Here is a 19,082-nt window from a genome sequence, read left to right as displayed (position 1 = left end):
CAGAGGAAAGATGGTAGGACACGGGCTTCGGGTGCATCTAATGGGTGTGGCAGGATGGTGGCAGAGGTTTCTGTTCTACAGGGATAGTACTTAGTTGGTTGGTTGTACTTAGCTGGTTGTACTTTCTGGGAGATTTCTGAGCCACCTGGCTGTGGTGGAGCCAGCTTGGGCATGGCTAAGTGCACAGCAGTCCCATGACTGCAGCAGAGATATAGCCCGTGTCAGTTATAAATGACTGCAAGTTTGAGCAGGAATAATTTATAAGCCAGGTTTGGAAGGTTTCAAATACCTTGTTTACTGCATTGTTAAAAAAAAATAAAAAAGGGTAAAATTATTACAAAACAATGAAGACCAAATAGCCGTAAATCTTCCTTAGATGAGATGTCTAGTAATATTCTAGCATTATAGTTTTGACAGCAAAATAACATAGGAAAACAAAAATTAACATTTACAAGAAATCAGGAATGAGAAAAACAGAAGAAAGGCAATAGAGATTTGTGCTAGGAGAGGGATTGTGGCTCTTGAGAGCAGGCAATGTGCCATCTATGAAGAGCAGTCATTTTTGCAAATCCCTGTTTTCCTAGTTAGCAATTACCACCTGGCAACAATGATGGAGAGGTAGCCCATACAGTGCTTTGCTAGGGTGGAAATCTGGTGCTTTAATAAAATGTTTGGTAGCTCTGCACAGTGTCCTCCTGCAACATATACCTGGGGAGAGAGTGCTAATGAGTGAGGAGGTGGGAGATTTCATTTCTCTGAGCCAGAATCTTTCATGATGACCACGCTCATGGCGGGTCCTACTGGGACCTCAGAGGCCCTACGCTCCAATCTCCACCTGGTGCTTTGGCCATCCAGCCATCCTGCCTGTGAGAGTATGTTTGCAGATATAAAAATGTTATCACAAGCATGGTGTGGAATTATTTGTCCTTAACTGGATGTGAAGAGCGTTGAGGGTAACAGTCATCGCGCTGGTGGATCATGAGTTACATGCAGATATCTTTGAGAAAGCTATTCTGTTCTTATTTATTTGCAAATACCTGCATTTGGTGAAGTGTTGTGCATTTGTAAGTCGTGCACATTTTCGCCTCAGTAATGTATACTTTAGCCCCAGGGGGAATGTGGAGAGAGCGTTTGTGACCAGAGTGGGTGACTTCGTCAGAGAAGGGAAGTTGCCCGGCCTTACTGGCAGACTTTTCTGAAAGGTTTCCCAAGGCCAGCCTCCAGAAGCATTACTGCAGGGTTGTTTTTGGCATTTGTAGTCCATGAAGAAGCAGAGTAAAACACTGTCAGTGGGTTTTCATAAAGAATTTGATTCTTAGATTATTAGGGAGGGCTTGAATATAGCTGTGAGTTGTACAACCCTCAGCTTCTCTTTGGAAGAACTCCACCAGCCCACATCCATCTTCCTTTCCTCCCCAAGCACAGTGAGCTGCAGCAATGTTGCTTTGCTCTGAAGCTACCCACAACCACCCCCTTTGCTGCACTCTCTAAGCAAGTTCCAGTGAAGAAAGGACTGGAAAAAGGATGAAGGAATTGGAAGTAACTGGTAGAAAAAGAGTAATGAGCTTGGGAAGGCAGGCTCAGGAGTCCTTGGAATATTTGTTTTCAGAAATAAAACAAAAAATGCTCCTGGCTACAGCAGGCTTCCTGAAAATTTGACAAAAGTAATCTCTTATCCATAAAATAGATTATTCTTATAACTGGAGTCTCTCTTACCAACCTATACAAAATGGAATGTGCAGGTTTAAAATCTGGATGCTAGCATAGGTTCTGCTCTGATTATAGTCAAAAAATGTAGGCAAGAGTAATTAGGATGCACGCAGATTTGCATCCCCTAGACAGATTTTCAAATAACAAAATGAATATAAATATTGAATCTATGGAAAGAAAATGTCCATTATTAAAATCAAGCCACAAGTTTGCACCATGAAAAAGCTTTCTTCTTTGACACAGCTGTCAACCCCACTGAGATTTTAAATTGGAGTTTGTCTAGTGTAAATCTCAGTTTCTATTTAAAAAGCAAAGTCAGAAACATTAAACTTTTGTCTTGGGTTTTTAAAATACAGGAAAGCTAATATAATTGCTGTACTAATGTAGAGTTATGAGCTTTTAGGCTCTCCAGTTTTTGGCAAAGAACAGTTACGTCTTTTGATTCATGGGATAAGATATTTTGTTATATAAATTTGCCATACACTTCCTCTTCAAAAAAAAAAAAAAAAAAAATCATCCTTTCCTCTTGCCTGGACCATTTGGCATGTCTATATGGTTTGTAACTCACTCTAGAGCTGGCTGCATTTCAGTAACCAGTCACTTTGCAGAGTTTCTGTATGAATTATTGGAGTGCATATAGCATCTGGAGATCTAAGGAGTTGAAAGTATGTTTCAAATATCCAACTGTAACTTGAAAGGGTTCCTAAGACCCAGAGTCAGGTGTAACAATAAACTGTCTATGAATAAGGCAGTGACTACACAAAGCTCTACAGAAAAAGTCTCTGGTTGACAAAAGGATGTCCCCTGTCAGACCCATGGCATAGGCAACATGGATTCCAGATTCAACATAAAAGAGTGGTTTTAGCAGGTGACATAAAGTACAACCCTGTGAGAAAAACAAAGTTCAGCTATGCTAGCTGTGTCAATGACATTTGGGAGAAGCTAAGGTGTGACAGAATATGCAAAATAGAGATTAGAACTGAGTTCTTAAGTTAGACAGGCTTGTATGAATGCTGTTAGCCAGCTGGGAAGTCTTTGGAGAAAAATGATTTCATCAAATGAAAATCTTTGGAAGGTTTCTTCTGTATCTGGAGCAAATGGGGAGGAATTTAGTTTAAGGATGTTTTTCTGAGTTTTGTTAATTTATTTTCATTCATCAATGACATTGATTAACACTGCATTGACAGGACAATGTCATTCTTAATGATTTACTCATCTCCTTTAGCAAAACAATATGAATAATAGCTAACAAAGGAAATCTGCATTTTATTATTATTATTATTTTATTTATTTATTTATTTATCTATGCTCTTGGCATCTCTAGAGCCACAGATTAAGTACAAGTGCCTAGTGACCTCCTGCCCAAGAGTGTAGGGTTTATGGGTGGATCTTCTTCCATGGCTGGCGCTTGTACAGTGCGTAATCTAAGATGACAGTGACCCTGGCAGCCTTATGGGAATAATATTTTCAGCAGAATGAATTGTTCTTGAGTGGTTTCTTCAACGTACTATGCTACATGCCTGAACATTTTTTTCATCATCTTGAGCATATGTTCTAAATTTCCTCTCTGCTCTTTTTATTGTATGGTTTTGATTGTAGCCAACAGCAAAGGTCAAAAGACATTTTACTGTTTCTATTTCTGTGTTTCTGTTAAGCTGAATTAAATTGTTGGTGCTGTAAGTGACTTGTTAAAAAGCTTATGCTGCAAGACTTCAACTGGTATAAACTGAAACTGAGCTGCATCAGTTTAAACCAGATGGTCCAGAGAGACAATGTGGTCCAAAGGATAGGGTACTTACTGATCTGGAAACTGAGAAAAATATTTTAGCTCCCTGGAGCTTCAGTGGGCAGCTTCAGGAATTTAAATATTGTGTTGTATATTACTCTGTCTCTTTTTGTTTGCTTTGCTGTGTTTCATTTTGTTTTTCTGGATGTGTGGTAGAATGACCTTGAGTTTTAAGGTACATTGAACTTTCGATTTCTCAATCATGTGGTCTTATTTCTTTTCCATCTAATATTAATCAGTAAAGCTGTAAGTTCAATTTAAATTATAGATAGGTTCTGATATCATAATATCTAGGTGATCAGATCAATTAATTATGTTTGCCACTGTTCATGAGTTGTAGATGTTATAATTTCTTAGTTCACAATTGAACCAGCACTGAGTTGTGTACTTCCAGCAGGGTTCCACTACGTTCCTACATGGAATACATGTAGGAAATATATGTTTCCTACAGTGAATCCAAGAGAATTTCTTGGACAACAAGTGATTTAAATCACAATTTTCAGGTTGACCTAATATTTATTTATTTATTTATTTGTTTATTTATTTTAATTAGTTCTCAAATGGCCTTTGGAGATATTTGACCCAATGTTTTTTTGTTTTGTTTTGTTTGTTTGTTTTTGTTTTGTTTTGGTCTGGTTTGGTTTTGTTTTTTTTTTTTTTGGTGGTGGTATTTTTGTTTGTTTGTTTGTTTTGTTTTGTTTTTAGTCAAGATATGTGATTCATGAAGTCTTGTCTTTTTCTATCCCTAGAATTTACTTAAATGGCATGAAACAGCAATATCTGAATAACACTTCTATGATTAGTGCTCATTTCCCAGTTTTGTTTTGATTGAATCTCTTTCCTCTCAACAGAGCCTGAAGAATGTTGTCCTAATGTAGGGCTGCCATCTTCCTTGGGTTTTAGCTGGCCACAAGCTTCTTTTTTTACTGGTATGCCCATTGCTCCAGTTACCCCAGCATACCCTGGCACTTCTTTACAGCATGAAATAGGAAGAAATGGGTAAACATCTCCCTAGAGAAACATTTGGCTTTAAAAATATGAGAAGAGCCAAACAGATACTTTACAAATGTGAGTAAAGTATCTTAACTGAGAAAGCATCAGTCCTATAGGGATGGCATAACAGATGTTAGAATAGAAAACAGGTCTAGAAAACAGGTCTGTGTGAACAAGTAGAATATTTTGGGCAACAATTCATGAAAAGAATAACTCTTTGTTTTGAAAACTAAGTTGAAAGAATCATTACCAACGTACTGTTTATAGACATGTTGCTATTTATCTACTTATTACACCAGTTTGATGAGATAGTGCTCTCACTATGTATTATAAAGACTCTAGGACTTACACACGATCATTTCCAATGACCAATTTTGTATAATTCAGTTATTATGAATATTTCAATTATTGTTACCAGACTCTTTATTGCGAGCAATATTTTTAAAGAATCTATTATATGTTTAAAAAAAAAATCATGGCTAAATTTGGCTCTCAATTCTAGAAGTATAAATCTGGATTATTTTTCCTTTTAAAAATAATTTTATTCAATTTCATGGACAGAATTTGGCTTGGTGCTCATCAAAGAAAAATATAGAAGAATATACATTTATCTTCCTAAATCCTTAAGAAGAGTTACCAATATGCTACTGAATACTCTTAATGCAAGAAAACAATGAAATATTTTCAGTTTTCTGTATGTGGTTATGTTTTTGGTTTTATTCACATTTATATAGACATTGTTTTAAATTACTGGCACTACATTAGGGTATGTCAAGATGCATCTTATAAATAAATACAACTTGCCATGACCTTGAGGCAACATGATGTGTACGTTGCATTATATTAGCTATCCAAACATGTTCCTTATATAATACAGTATCCACTTCAGAGAAATAGCATGGGTGGTTATACATACTGTACAGAAGACTTAAGCAAATCTATAGCCAGGCCATCATATAGCCACCTTCGGCTACTCACTTCAACCTTTCAGTATTTTTCCCCCCACTTTCAAATACATTGTTCTGTTTTAATTTTGTAAGCTTCTTGGGCTAGGTATAATTCTTGCTGTCTGTATCTGGTTTCTAGCCCAGACATCAGCAGGGGTTGCCGCATGCTGCTGCAATATAAATGACTAATGATGATGATAAAAGGTGTGGGAGTTGGTTGCCTGCAGTATTATCCTACTTTGCTAACTTTGTTTTAGAAACTAGCTACTTCCTCTAATTATCAGCTTTTTTATCAAAATTAAGTCTAACATTTTTAAAAAGTCAAAGCATTTTCAGCCACCTCACTTTTGGAATGTCCAACCCAAGAATTAGAAAAAAGCTTTGAAATTTTTAGAGTTTGGATAGTGCTGCTGCCATGGTGTCAGTAGCCAGTAGCTGCACAGTAGCCAGTGCCAGGTGCCTGAGAGGCAGGCTATTGGCACCTTTAAGTGTCAGCTGCGAATGTGTCCTAAAAAAGGCATTCAATAGGGAAGTGCTCTATTTTAAAATTTGGGCTGATATAGGTAATAATTACACACAAAACAGCATATGAAGAGAACATTATCAAGGTTGCACAGCTCAGCAATTGAATCTAAGAAATGCTGCAAGTTATACCATCTCTACTCCATAAATTAGCCACCTTGCACAGGTGCATCGGTCACAGACTATTTTTGCACAGGATCAGAGACTCGCTTGGTGCGCAGAATAGATGACACAGTTTGTGAATTCAGTACTTGCTTTTCTTTTCACTGTTCGATGCATAGCTCAAACTTTGCTGTGAAGGCAAAATTATTTCTCACTGGCGTATTCCATGGTGTTCCACAGTTCAGGTCCTTGCTGTGTGCAGATGTTGACTTATTTACCTTTACAGTGCCTTACTAACAGTACTGGGTGTCATTACTCCCTTGTTCTGGTGGTAACCTGAGGCAAAAAAGAGCAAGTTTACAAGCATCCACAATTGTGGTTGTTTAATTTATTTGTTTGTTTGTTTGTTTTGTTTTGTTTGTTTTTTTTTTTTTGAGTAACTAGCAGTACATACGGCAGTTTCCTTGTTTCTACTGCAATCGCCAGTGCTCACCACTCCACATATTTAAGCCCCCAGGCCTTATTAGTATACAGAACAGGGCTGCAGCACTGAAAAGTGTGGTGTCAATGAGCTGTCCCCTTCCTCAGGGCAGCATCTCACTTCTGTAGACAAAAGACTGTTGATCCTTTTTGCACTCTCCTGCCACTTTTATATTCTGCATAAAAAAAAAAAAAAAAAAAAAAAAAAAAAAAAAAAAAAAAAAAAGAATCCTACAAACAAAAGCTTTTTTCTTTCCTCTCCTATGGAAAATGCACTGTGTACTCAGTGAAGCTGGAATTTGGTGAACAAAATAGTGTTTAGCTATAACCTACCTGATAACACATAAACAGAAAGAGGCTGAATTCATGCTGGATCACCTTTAAGTGTGGCATTTTTGAATGGTTTCTGCAAATTAATTACGCAGAGAATTTATTTATTTTTGAAAAGCAAACTGAAAATATTGTGCTATTCAAATTGTCATGTTGAAAACCATCAATGTGTCATTTCAACCTATTAAATTGCTGCATGGATCATTTAAGCAAAGAGAGTAATTAAACACACAAAAAAGATAAAATAGAGGTAATTTCTTTTGTAAAATCTATCAATTAAAAACAAACATGTTTTCAGATGCACTAGACCTTCTCCAGTATTTATACCAGGCCATCTCAGCTATAACAAAATTACCAATGCAGTTTTTGCTTCAAAAGTGAAGATACTTGAGTATTTTACAGAAACAGTCATTAGGTTTATATATGGCTAAAACAATAAGTTTCCAAGCATCATCCCTGTAAACAGCAAAACTAGATGAATTTTTCCCCCCAATATTTCCTCTGTAACAAAAATAGATTCACACCAGATGGTTACAATTTTAAAAGTTTTATATATGTAATATATATATGTATAATGTATTATATATATTTTATATATTATATATATATAAAATATATATAAATGAATGTAACTTTCCTAAATCAGAAAGTGTTAGCTAGAATTTTTTTCCCTTAATCTAGCTGTAACTAATTTTTAGAATAAACATAACTGGAAGTAAAAATGAGATATTAGACTTTCTAGATAGTTCTTGTACACACAAACTAGCAGCTCCTTTCCAAAGAATCTCAAGTGTTATACTCCTCAAGGTTTTGGATGATGTTCCAGTACATTCTTGTTTTTTAAGGAGAGGTCATTTCTGAGCTCTGTTTTGAGGAACTAATTTTAAGGGCAGTTCAATCCACTACGGGACAAATGATCATCTGGTCTTGGCTGAATTTAGAGATATTAAATAGCCAAAGAAAGACAAATTTGTGTAACTTTTCCTCCTTGTAATATTTCTTAAATGTCTTCTGAAGCAGCTCAGTTTTCATTCCAACAAGCTGTGGTGTGAGGGCAGCTCTTCAAATTGCTTATGACAGAGGTTATGTGCCTTTTGGCAGACAGTGGAGACCTGTCCTTTACTGATGTTTGAGTATTGTATTTTACCTTTTACAGGGCTACAGCTTATTTTTGCTCCTAAAAGAGAGCCCTGGATATGCCCTTGAAATAGAAAATGAAGTGTTGAGATCTGAAACGATAGGAGATACTTTAACATTTCATTCCTTCATCTAGCTGCTTCAGCTAATGCTACGTTTGTCTGGACAAAGATTTAAATTTGAGGGCTTCTAGCAGTTTTTTTTTTTCTTTTTTCTTTTTTCTTTTTCTTTTTTTTTCTTTTTTTTCTTTTTCTTTTTTTTTTTTCTTTCTCAGAATGGACAATAATATGAATGGACTCTGCAAAACAACACTATATAAGTTAGGACTCAAAGATTCCTCTGTATTGATCTATGAATTGATATCCATAAGATATATGCAGGGTAGATATCGGAATGTGTTAGCTTCCAGGGATGGTCACCTGATCATTATGATATTCTTCTTTTTTAAGCTCAGAAAAGATAGGCAAACAACTAAGAGAGAGCTCTGACTTTTAACTTCAAATCTTTATTCCCTTCCCTTCCCTTCCCTTCCCTTCCCTTCCCTTCCCTTCCCTTCCCTTCCCTTCCCTTCCCTTCCCTTCCCTTCCCTTCCCTTCCCTTCCCTTCCCTTCCCTTCCCTTCCCTTCCCTTCCCTTCCCTTCCCTTCCCTTCCCTTGTCCTCTGTTGGTCCAAAACCCCCTAGCATAACTACAGAAGGCACAGAAAAGGGCAAGAAAGATAATCAAGAGCATGGAATGGATTTTGTGTAAGAAACAAATACACAGACAAGGATTTTTTAGCCTTGAAAAAAGATGACTACAGGGATATTGTAAGAGATTTACTGTATTCTAGGTGGCCTGCAGAATAAAAAACAATTATGCACTGTGTCTCAAATTACATAATTAGGAATCAAGTAGCAGGTTTAAATAACAAGTGGGTGCTTTTGCAGATATTCCTTAATTATCTTCTGAGCTCATTGCTAGAGGATACTGTATAGAAAAATAGAAGTTGACATGAGTTCATAAAGAAATTAGACAAATCTGGAGAAAACAGATCCATGAAGTGGCATTAAACCCAAAGATGTTCCCTTGGGCAGAGGAAGTCCTTGACCTGCAGATTTCTGGACTCTTGTTAGGTATGGGGGTGAGCATTACTGCATGCTCACACTGTGCACATTTGTCATCAGCTAATGGCAAGGGGACACCCGGTTAGCCAGACCTTGGTCTGGCTCCATTTGGCTACTTCTATTCCCATTAGCACCACAGCAGGTTTGACCAGCATCTAGTGGACATCTTACAAGGCAGTCCTGGGAAATCTGCACTGTGGCTAGCTCTGTCTGTCCCTTCCCCAATGACAGGGAAGAAGAAGTGGTGAGACACAAAAGACCAGCTTGGGGCTGGTGTTTGGTTGCTCTTCTCCTTCCCCATTGCAGCTGCTGCTTCTGGGGAAGGAGCCCCTTGGGCTCTGCAGGACAGGGCTCTGCAGATGGTAAATGAAGGTGAAACCTATGGGATCTCTTCCCACCATTGTGTCCATGATATGTAACTATTATATTTCAGCTCTGTTGCTGTCCTGGAGCTTTTATCTCCTGGCTTTTTTCTCCAGCTCCATGCTGAGGTCAGCTGCACCAGCAGCCTAAGTGCAGTCATGCATCCATATGCCAGCCATGAACATAGTCCATCATCCTCAGGAGTTAAACTGTCTGCAAACAGCAGAGCAGTAAATTGTCTGAAAATGGAGCACAGGCATTGTCAGTTGCTCTTTTAGAGCTGGTGCATTTGCACTCTTTGCAGATGGATTCATGCAAACAAAAGAAACATAGACCCTGTCGTTGTCCCTCTCTTCTTGCTGATAGAGGGTACCAAGGACTGACCTCTGGAATGGTGGGAAGGCAGGACTACTTTTCTGACTCAAAAGGTCTGAAAAGAAATACCGAGTATTTAAGAGGATGAAAATAGCAAGAGTATGCTGCAGTACCAGCTGAGAGTCAAACACTTCTGCTTCTGAGCATTATCACCAAGCAACCAAGCACAGTGCTGTGTATCAGGAAAATGGATTATGAACATGAAATAGGCCAGTCTAAATCAATGAGAATTACACTGAAATTTCACCACTGTTTGGGCCAACCCAGAAAATTCATCATCTCTGGCTTCACAAAATGTGGAGTTTGAGTCACAGATGCTTCCAGTACTGTTTAAATAATTTTAAATGTTAGTTTTGATTCAAAGAAACTTTGTTCTTCATAGTGCATCTTACATCAAGAGGGAGAAGGATGGGTTAAAGGGCGGCCTTTGTTCAGGTTTGTTTCTTTCACAAACTGTGACACTTGAAGCTTTATGAATCCTACTATGGGAGACCTTGCTGCAGGTGGAGCTGAAGGCTATTTGTGCATCTGTGGATAGCACTCTGCTCACAGGCAGTAAAGGAGAGTCTCCAGCAGTAGCTCGGTATTTATGAATCATTATTCTGCTACAAATCATAGCTTTGTTTGTAAGATAGATATGCTAATATTCAAAATATCCAGTATCTTTATGATAGAGCTTAGGTATCCTCAGCATGTCAGGATTGCCCATGGTCCCAGAGACCAAGGAGAAGGAAGGAGAGGAAAGGCAAGTCCTTCATCTCTACTGTGTCCTGAGCCACCTGGGGAATAAACTCGCTGCCAGACTGACCACGATGAGCTCTGTTAATGCATTGCCTATTTGAATTCTGTCTTCTCTGAATAACCTCATTGCTGCTGAGTGCCCTCCTTTATTCCAGAGGAGGTCTCACATTGCTGAAACCTTTGGAGATATCCTGGCTGTGGTGCTATAAATAGAGTGTGTTTCCCACTGACTAAAACCTGCCAGCATAGCAGCAGTCTGACGTGGATTTGCTTTTTTGCTTGAAGGCTACGTAAGTGCTTGTGTCCTCTCTCTGCTGAGACGTCTCAGATTCTGGCACTGGTTTTTTCTGCTCACTACTGGGGATATATTTTTGAACTTGGCTCACATTTCTGATTTTTTTTTCTCTATAAGGAACACCTCTCCCTGGGCACTTTTCCATGCCTCCCCTCCCCTTCCTTTGCTTTTTGCAGGTCTCTGTTTTTCTCAGGTATTCTGACTGTTACTCTGTAATAGTTTCTGCTCATCCCATTCGTCTGCCATTATACATACTGCACGCTGTCTGTGCAAGCTGCTTTGGCTGAATGGACTTTTAGTGAAGCTTTTTTATGGTCTCAAAGCTGCTGCCTTGCTTTTCCTTCTCTTGGCCTTATCTTGCATTCACATGATGCCTTTCAGTTATCTGAAACCCAGCTCTACAAATAAACACAGACGGGTGTCCCTGCACCTGCTGATACTTCTCTGAGCAGGTCTCGACTGGTAGCTAATAGCACGATGTGTAAGTGGGGATTAGGAGGGGACTTATCCAGTCAAAATGGTACAAGGATTGTACATGGGTACAAAGTCATCACAGAAGTGAAAAAATGACAATGTAATCCTTAGAAAAGGACCCTGGGGCTGCTAACACACTTAAACGTGTCTGCTACCTTTGCCTTCCTCCCACAGACCACTAGCAGCGATGCAGTATCTGTTCAGATGCCCTGCTCAGCATCCTGCCTAGGGGCTGTCTAAGATCTGAGCTGAGCCCGCAGCTTTCCTAAGCCTGCCCTTGGAGGGAAATGAGGTTAAAAAACCTTGTTAAGAGGAAAGGAACAAACCCCCAGGAACAAACCCCCACTTGCTGTGATGTACACATGGGATTGAACCCTTGAGGAGCCTCTCCTCCCTCCTAGGTAACTCAAGCACTTCTGTGTGAGATAAGGGAAAGTGTCAGCTCCAGCAGCAGCTGAACTCACGTTCTGCTTTGTATGATTTCTGTGCCCCATTCAGTTTGCTAATCAAAACAAGTTTCTGCTGTGTTTCTTATCCCCGGAGGGTGGAACTATCCCCAGAAAATTAAAGCTCTCTTATCTGTTAATGTGTCATCACAACTAATAGCCTGGGGACTGTAAACAAGTTTAAATATCAAAACAATTTGGCTGGTGATTGTCTGTGATTATGTATTAAGAATACAAAATTCGTGCCTGCTGATATTTAAGCTAGATTGAAGATGAGGAACCAGATCCTCAGCTGCTGTAAATGGAAGTGGCTGAGCCGAATGCAGGAGAGAGGCTGCTCTGTGCCAGCTCAGCACTGAACCCTGGTAGCTTTGCAGATTTCCTTCTTGCCTGTCAAAGCACGAGGTCATGCACACCAGCATGGGGCTGGTAAGGAACACTGAGTGCCCCCTGGACTAGCCTCCTTACATGTTGGGAGCTCTGCTTCTGCTGCCTGTGCCCTCAACTCCCAGCCTCCTGGGAACCCTTTGAATAATGACTGAGAACTGAAAGGATTTCAGATTACAAAACTTTTTCAAGAGCAAGTCAAGGTGCCAGCATGTTCAAAAGCTGTCAAATATATCAGGGCAGGTACTTCACGAGGGACGTGTTTTGTATCTTCGATGTGACAAACATACAGCAGTACGACAACAAACATGAGCTTGCTGCTGCCTTTTCCAAAGCCCTGCCTGTACCCCATCACCTTCAGCTGGCTTACTGCTCATGCTGAGAGTGAGGAGACAAGGAAGGATTATTTCCTCTTGCTAGAAATGTTTTGTCTAGTCCACTGGGCTGCTTGCAATGACAGGGGTGTGTAACAGGTCCTGCAGATTTGTGAAGATGTAGAGGGTGTATTTTATAGGACTGTTAGATTTGAATTATTTCATGTTAACATGAAAACTCTTTTGAAAGTACCTGTATGGTGTCACTATTGCTATGGTTCATTTTCTGGTGTAGACTGGGCAATTCTTCAAGGCATCCTACAGATGAGAAACTGAGGCAGGGGGAAACAAAGTGGATTTCCCCTAGATACGTAAGTCAGCAGTAGCTCAAGAAGATAAATATCAGAGATGTGTTCTAACCACTGAGCTGTTCTTTTTCTTCCCCCCATGCAAAGAAGAATACATGGAATACATAACTTTTCAGGTAAATCATTTCAGAATATACATCTTTTCAAAAGACCGATATCAGGTTAATGACGAATCTTGCAAAATGAAATAGGAAGCACATTAATTTTGATATGACAGGAGAGCACTTACCCAATCAAATAGTACTTGCATTAGAAGGATAGTTATTAAAGAACTGGTAATTCTAGTGCTCACTATCATTCCTATCTCTCTCAGCAGTTCTGGTAAGGAGAAAGGGTGTTTCTGACAAGCCTGAAGTCCCATCAGAAAAACTATAAAAGGAGCAATGTGTCGAAAGAATCTTAAAACATGAAACAATGTCAAATAAATTAAATCAATTTTCAGAAGAGAATAATAAAGGCTGGGACAAAAAAAAATCTTAATTAGGGTAATTAAACTGAAACCACCAACAACTATTTTCCCATTAGCAAAAAATACTCACAAAACCCAGTCAGCCAAAATTCCCCCCTGAGCACAAGATCTGTGAAGGTGAAAGGCTTGAGTCTGGTATCAGGAGTGTACCTTTTCTCCAAGGTCAGCCCATAAATGTAGAGAAGTAATTTTGATTCTGATCTCCTCACAGTTCAAAGACAAAGCTCACCTTGATTTCAGTGGTGCTATATTTGGCAAAGTACTCATATAATAGTATTTGGTCCCAGTCTTTTCCTGTTTGAATTCTAAGCACCTGTTACTCACGCCTGTTGTGGTCTCTATTGTAGTTTAGGGGAGGTATAAAACAGCAAGTAATGTGGTCCCACTGGAGCAACCCATCCACTAATGGTGCCAGCATCCACATTACAGCTGTTTTGGGGCTTATACTTCAGACCAGCATTTGCCTGGGCTTGTGTTCCCATGGATTGAAATTCCCGCTGTTTTTTGTAGCATATGGGGAGCACATCTTTGGGTATAGTTTCATCCAATAAAGATGCAGTTCATGCAGTTCCAGGCTGCATTGTGGAGAGAGACAAATGCAGCATGTAGGCATGGCAGGAGCAATCTGTCAGAGGCTGTTGGAGACACAACCTTCAGTAGATCGTGCTGTGCATCAGCCCACTCTGCGTTTGTTGCCACCTCATTGCTTTCCTGCTCCTCCATATTCATCACACCCCAGTCGTCTGCTTTTCCACACACACTTCACTGAATCACACCAAAGACCTTTCCCCTTGGTTAAGACCCTTTATTGTAATAATCTGAGTTGCATTGGTGGTGTTCAGATTTTAAACTATTCAATACCTCCTTGTTGGTAATCACAACCTGAAAAGAATAGAAAAGTGATTGCATGACCTCAGATCAGAAACTGTGCACCCTGGGGACCACTCTCTCGTAGAAGCCATCAGTGGGTGCCTGGAAAGATTTTAATATCGAGGTGAGGAGGTAGTGATACCTCCACACAATACTTACACAGCTTCTAAAAAAAAATAATAAAATCATCACTCAAGGACTTACTGAGCCAGAGGGTTTTTCTTTATATTTATTAGCCTTTGATATTATTTTACTTTTGTGAATTATTCAGCTACTTTTTAGATCTATGTTAATTTTACAATCTATGGTGTCCTGCAGGAAAGAGTTTTACACTGTAATTGTGTGATGCAAACTTTGAATGTATCTGGAAAAGACTTGGGATGTTAATAGTAGGGGTTAAGATGTCCTTAAGCTGCCTCTGCTCACTTTAATCCAAGAAACACGATCACTGAGCATGTGTGCTGCAGAGATGCTGTGCCCAAGATGAGTGAGTTGGTGGGTGCAGTGTGTGTGCAAATCTGCTCCAGCTGAGGTTCTAGACATTGATGTGAGTGGGAAACTCTGCCCAAACCATTTATGCAGAGAGACCCATGCTTTAATCAATGCTTCTTCTCTGGCCTTTTTCAGAGCCAGAAGGGCTCGACCCACAAAATTATTGGGGGGTTGTTTCTGTGGGATCCAGAAATGCTGAATCAAGAGTGCTCAGCTCTGAGGGAATGAGCCTGCAGAGATTTCAGAAGCAACCTTTGCACCCTCCCCTCAAATCTTTGTGTTCCAGGCCTGGGATTTTATCTGACTGTATTTGTGGTTCCACTTGATTTTTCAAATGAACAGTGAAGGACAGACATTAAGCCAGAGGGACAACCTCTCAGTTACTGAAGGGGAAGAGAACACAATATCCAAATGACTCACAGCTTTGTGGGTGAAGCAAGAGCTGCGTGTCACAGCGTGGGATGTGGGCTTGTGGTCTGATGTCATGTAGAAGGCAAATACTCCAAAGCCTTTCTGCTGCTGGAAGAGGTCCTGCAGGAGGAGTTGCTGGTGACAGTGTCTAGAGGAAACTGGGGACCTGAAAGTTTCAGAGGGATGGAAGGGATCCAGGAGCCAGTGTGCTCTGGGAGGTGTCCAGTGCCTCTGAAGTGTTGATCTCCTGGGACAGGTTACCAGAGGACCTCCTGGATTACCATGCTCTGATTGATGCAGCATCCCTCTCCTCATTGCCCCCTGCTCCCGTTGACTTGTGTTTGCCATGAATACCCTCAGGTTGCCATCTTATTCCTTGTTTTCTGCTGAATCCCTTGGTGACACCAAGGCAAGCACATAAATGCTAATGCAAGCATAAAAGTAAAGGCTGTTGGCACCTCCACAGACCCCTGCTTCTGCCTTACTCCCTGCTAATCACCTGTACATCACTTGTACCTGCTGGAGCTGCACCACAAAGCCCTTCCTAGGGTGGTGCTAGCAGTTGCTGTCTTATATAAGAACATCTTGCAGATGTAACAAATACAGTTTGTTTCATCTAGACCCTTTCTTCTTCCTCCCAGTCTCTCTGATGGAAGATTTCCTACCCTCTTCCAGTCCTTTCTTTTGGTACTCCAGTTGCTGTGCCATGGCTGTGTGGCCCAGGACCTCAATGGAGCTGCAGGTCTAGGCTGCCCCTTGGGAATCCTGCTGGGGGACATGTGCCTCAGCAGGTGGTGGTCTCCCCTCACTGTGCATCCAAGCTGCTGGGGTCTGGTGTGTTTGCTCCATGAGTTAGGAGTAAATTCCTCATGAGGGAGAAATTTGGGAAGTGCCTGTCCTTCCTTTCTTCTCCAACCAACCCTTCCTGTGAGCAGGAGCAGTTTGGGGGGCATTTTTTGCTAACTCCTGACATGGTTTCCAGCAGCAGGAAGGTCACAGGACACAGTGGGCAGCTGGGGAGACAACAGCAGGGCACAGCCTGAACCCAGCTCCTGGCAGATCAGTTTGCTGTGGGAAACCAGCCAGTCTTTTCCAGTTTTCTGGGGCAGTCTGTTTTGCCTGTTTTGTCCAATTTTATAGCATGAGATGAAGGTAGGCATGGATAAATAGAACTTATCCTTTTCTAATTTGAACAATCAAATATTTACCCAGGTCTCAGCAACTGGCTGGAACACCAAGGGAGCTCTAGCAATGCCTGGAGACAGGGCTGGTCCCAGACTGGTAGGATTTTCTGTCTTAAGCAGTTCAGATGCTGGAGCTGCTGCTTAGGAAATGGCTGAATCCTCCCTGCAGGCAGATCAATACCTCAGCTCACTGCACTGCAAGGAACTTTTCATTGTACATTAAGAATGAGGAAAAGAAAAGCCAAGATGGATGTTATTCTGTTTTTGCTTTTGTTTTGAATTATTTAGTGGGAAGTCACTGCTGTCTTCCCTCTTGTCAGGAAACAAAATGTCTTTGTCTTTGTTGTTTTTCTTGTTAAAAAGGAATGAGGGCTTCCCAGATTTATTTATTTTTTTCTCTCACCGACTCACTCCCTGGTACTGAAATGTAAATCTAGGCTCTCTGCAAGTTTCCAAGATTGTCTTCTGCAGTCCAAATGCAGACCAAGTCCCCCCTAATATTGGAGGGAATCACACCTCAGTGGTACATTTCTAACCAGCTTATAACAACGGTGCAGACAACTTATATGTGCTAGAAATGGTGGCTGGCACATAAACAGAGGGTGTTACAGAGAGTTACAAGAAATCTTTAGGCTAGCTGAACTATAATTTTAATTAAGCAATTACTAAATAGCTAATAAAAATGTTAAACATTTTAAAAGTGAATTCTTAATGTAAATTAAATTATTAATATGAAGTATTTAGGGGCATAAATTCTACAGTTGGTTCCACTGTTAATATGAGCTTGGAAAATCAACCTAATGATCTGTTTTGATATTTTTCTTCCTAATTCTAGATTATCCTGAAGGGGAGGATAAAGAAACTGACCACCAAGATGGTAATCACTAGTGGAAATGAAGAAGATAAAGGCAGTCAAGAAAAGGAAAGCAAAGAAGAAACCATCTTGGCAATGCTTGGAATTATTGGGACAATTCTGAACCTCATTGTGATCATTTTTGTGTACATTTACACAACGTTGTAAACTAGCAGGCATGCAAATAGAACAGATAAAATGGCCATTAAGAGTGACGACAAACATTGCTGACTATTGACAAGTTCTTTAATCAGAATTGACTCTGTATTATATTAACACATCATAAAAGCACTGCCTGCAGGCAGTGAAGGCTGAAGCACAATTAATTTAACAAGACTTCTTCACACAGTAACAAGCTAAACTCTTCTGTCCTGCCCTCTTCCTTTCGCTTTGGTTTTCAGTTTTGGGGAAAAAATGACTGCAATTATGTAAGTTGTAGCTTTGAAGAAATCCACTGGGGTTATGTTGTTTTAACACGATTAAAAAAAAAAAAAAAAAAAAAAAAAAAAAAAGAAAGAAAAGAAAAGAAACTGTACACAATATCAATTAAAAATGTATACTGTATACCTGCAAGGATTGAACTCAAAGATAGCTACATAGCACACATCACATGTCCATTAGTTCAAATTATTTTTTCTCTTGGTTTTTCCTTTTACTTACATTGAATCTGACAAGCTTTTTGTTTAGAATGAACATATGGTGCAATCATGAAAAAAAAAAAAAAAGAAACAATTCTATTGAGCAAGATCTGCCTAAAACTGATAAAATGTTGGGAGAAATACAGTACGTGGTTATTTTTCCTTTCTCATTTGCTTAACATCTGTGTCTGTTCATACCAATGTTTATAAATATATATTTTTAATAAATGTGCTATATTTTTAGCATGAACCAAACATTTGGAGACACTTGTATTCATGCAGCTAGATTTTGTTTGATGAAGTGCCCTTTTTGACAATGGATGTTGTTCTTCTCAGCAATTATATAGCAGTCTTGTTTGCAGCCCTCTCACTGTAGTCTGCAGCAAGCTCACATCATGCTCATATGCATGACTTGAAGTTGGAATGTCAGCTGAAAAGCATTGCTGCTTAATACGGGAAATAGCAAAACATCGTAAGGTGACCTTTGGAGACTGGTTACAGAAAGAAGGCTCTATTTATAGTTTAAACAAAAAGCGAATGAAAGGAATTTTGAGCCATCTCTCAGGATACTACAAAATTCACAGAATTTACAGCTTTCAGAATCTGTCACACTCTCTAAGGGCTTATAGTGAGAGAAGCAAACAAAGATTTATATTGTTGAAAAGAGAAATGTAAAGAGCTGGTAGAGAGGGGCTTATGAGAAATCTAGGCTGTAAATACAGAGTACATTTTAAATGTGAGGTTGATTAACGCTTCACACTTATCTGACTTATGCTTTAACTGAGGTTGGTGAAGTGAAATTCTCTGACTTGTGTTTTTGGCAGGAATGTACAATAGATGGTCACCATTTTGCTTCAGAGTTCTGTACCTGTAAGTGTATGAAGCATTAAAAATGAGAGACCTCAATTTTGCCTCAAGCTGCCTAAGTAGTTGCCCGTTAACTCTGACATATCTTCTGGAAAAAAAAAAAAAAAAAAAAGTCAATTACTTGTTTGCTGAGTTGTGGCTTGAATAGTACCCTCAGATGAACAAAGGAGATTGCTGTTGAAGTCAACTGGAGCTGTAGAAAGTCTCACCCTAGAGTCTCAGTAATTTTAGTGATAAGTCATGTGCCTCTGGAACCAGGAATGAGCCTCTTACAGGTGGCTAGGACCAGTCTCAAAAGTACAGAAGTTCACTTAAAATATAATAAGAGCAAGCCTGGGAAACCCTCAGTGAGACCTCTCATAAAAGAGGTATGTAGTCTCTTGTGGTATCACAGTCAATAATAAAACCATTAGGAGGGAAAAG

At 39.7% G+C, this 19,082-nt stretch overlaps 1 long non-coding RNA gene across 5 annotated transcripts in view; it reads left to right on the top strand.

Annotated features, from left to right (window-relative positions):
- LOC116490202 overlaps window positions 1-17,631 on the top strand; it is a 155,865-nt gene extending 138,234 nt beyond the window's left edge. For all 5 annotated transcript variants that reach the window (XR_004253343.1, XR_004253345.1, XR_004253347.1 and 2 more), the window contains one exon: window positions 17,137-17,631. This is a non-coding gene — a long non-coding RNA (uncharacterized LOC116490202). The remainder of the gene's footprint in view (window positions 1-17,136) is intronic.
- Window positions 17,632-19,082: the final 1,451 nt, after the last annotated feature.

The sequence above is a fragment of the Aythya fuligula genome, chromosome 5 (assembly GCF_009819795.1).
Source record: "Aythya fuligula isolate bAytFul2 chromosome 5, bAytFul2.pri, whole genome shotgun sequence".
NCBI classification, from domain to species: domain Eukaryota; kingdom Metazoa; phylum Chordata; class Aves; order Anseriformes; family Anatidae; genus Aythya; species Aythya fuligula.
Note: the sequence above shows the minus strand (reverse complement) of the source record. Positions and strands in the feature narration are given on the sequence as shown.